This window comes from Punica granatum, chromosome 2 (genome assembly GCF_007655135.1).
Source record: "Punica granatum isolate Tunisia-2019 chromosome 2, ASM765513v2, whole genome shotgun sequence".
NCBI classification, from domain to species: Eukaryota; Viridiplantae; Streptophyta; class Magnoliopsida; order Myrtales; family Lythraceae; genus Punica; species Punica granatum.
The window spans coordinates 41073951-41076224 of record NC_045128.1 but is presented as its reverse complement, the minus strand read 5'-3'; the positions used below and the strand labels follow the sequence as shown (position 1 = coordinate 41076224).

The following is a 2274-nucleotide window of genomic DNA, read 5'->3' as shown; positions in this document are numbered from 1 at the left end:
ATCCTCGTGCCACGAAAAATAAACAACTCCAAGATTAAAATAAGACTTCGAAGCGTATGCGATGATTAGTGCAGTGTAGCGACATTCTATTATGCCTTGGGATTTCTTATACAGCTTCAGACGTCGAGACTGCTGCTGAGAAGCTTAATAATTCGCCAGTTGATGAAGGGCCCAAACTTCCGAGAATTGCTGGCGGTAATGGCATGGCCATGAATGAGAATCGGGATCAACTGGTCCCGTCTAAAAACTCTGTATATAGATTCCATCCATTTGGTGGAGTCTCAGAATTCACATACTTGCTCCTCGGACTCGAAGGGGCTGAGCAATGATGATGATAATGCGTGTTTCAAAAGAGGGTGTAGCATAATCGTGCACGTTCTTGTCTATTGACATAGAGGTGGCATGTTTGATATTTAGTAGGACTATTCGTGTCTTTCTATTAATGATTTAGAATTTATCTTCCTTGAGCCTCTTTGTAAAAAAATAAAAATAAAAATAATGCAGCAAATGGCGAAAGTTGTTGTCTGGTTATTTTCAATTTGCCAATCATGTAATACTCAAGTGGTCCATTAACCCCTGTCAGCCTCAACTTCCACTGGCAGATTCTGTACATTTTTTCCTTGAAATTAAATTCTCATCGTTATCATCCCATGTGTCGTGACCACTTGGCAATATTTGGGATTTCAGCTGAATTTCTTTCACATTACCAGAAGATAATGGAAGATGGAACGCCACCACTCACTCACTGAAGAACATATTATTACGCTGCTGCTGCTCCTCCTGATGCAGGATGCGGCGGGCACCACGGAGGTGGAGATAGCTGCGGAGGCGGTCATCACTAATGTCCTTCACCAGAGGCGGAATAATGGCGCTGTGGCTGTATGAACTGTGATGATGATATTCCATATGATTCTAGAAAAATAAACTCGACAAAAACTCTGCATTTTCAACTCCACATATGGACATGATAAATGTCATACAATCACATCGACACCGAAACTTCGGAGAAGTTCAAAGGTTTTTATTTTTCTGGGAAAGTGATCAGTTAGAAGACTTTTCTTAATTCTCCTTGTTTTCTGCTCCGGACATGCCAGGATACGAAGTTTCATTTCAAGACGCTACGGGGAAAAAAAAAAAAAGACTTTTCTTCACCGGCCAGAGAAGAGTCAAAACAACCTGCCCATATATATGCAGCCAACTAGCCACGAACGTCCTGAAGGAGATCATCGATAGGATACTGGGGAAGGGTAATCATGGCGAGGGAAATTGCCCGTCTGGTAGATAGCTATGGAAGCGGCTCCGGGTCAGGTGGAGTCCTTTTTGTGCTCTGCGCAGTTGTATTCTCTCTGACTGTCATTTCCATGGTTGTATTCGCTTGTGGTCATAGCAGCAATGGCAGTCATCGTCGGAGGCGGCATGGAGGTGGTGGCGGAGGCGGCTGTGGAGGCGGTGGCGGCGGAGGTGGCTGTGGAGGCGGCGGCGGAGGAGGATGTTAAGTTTTGAAATGCATGATCTCTTTTTCGTTGTGTTATTTGTATAAAGATATTCACAGAGCGGGCATTTGTGTTTGTAAAGTACATATGCCACTTGCTATGTCTCAAATAAAAGGGAGCGTCTGTTATTAGCGAGTTTATGGACTCCTCGTACTCTTCCGGTTTGGACAATATTTGTGATACTGAGATATCAGTACACGAGCAACTCCTGTTGGTGCATCTTGACTAGTGCAATTGATAAAATCTTCGTTTTAGTTAAGTCTTCAAAATTGGTGCAGCAATGGTATTTGATTATAATCTTTAGTTTTCCTTTGCTGTATTTGTTCGTCATTCCCTTCTAAATCCACAAGCCTTCCTTGCACGAAAAGCAAATTATAGCAAACAGATTGCTTAGCTTTTTGTACTCGATGTTAAAAGTTGAATATCGAAGCTAATTATTTCAATACAACTCATAATAATCAACATAATAGAGTCGCTCGACAGTATGATTCTAATTCCCTTACCATAACAATGAATCTGAACAGCTCAAGAGTAACTCCGTCGACTCCCCCTTTGGCCAAAGGGATATAACACCATTCCGACAAGCTCAACTTGCTCTCAATCTCGCTGATAACTCCAAGTGCAGGTTAGTGACATGAGGAATATATGAGCTAATTTTCTTGGGAAAGTGATCAAATGACGTACCTTTGATCGACCCACCTCAAGCCTTAGGCTGTCCTGGTCTTTGATCTGCCGCATACATGTCAAGTAGAAGGGTTAATTGCACCAGGAATGCAAAACG

At 42.5% G+C, this 2274-nt stretch overlaps 1 long non-coding RNA gene across 1 annotated transcript; it reads left to right on the top strand.

Annotated features, from left to right (window-relative positions):
• The first annotated feature begins 506 nt into the window (after positions 1-506).
• LOC116194900 lies at positions 507-1747 on the top strand. Its single transcript, XR_004154553.1, has 2 exons — positions 507-879; positions 1095-1747. It is a non-coding gene; the product is annotated as an uncharacterized LOC116194900 (long non-coding RNA).
• Positions 1748-2274: the final 527 nt, after the last annotated feature.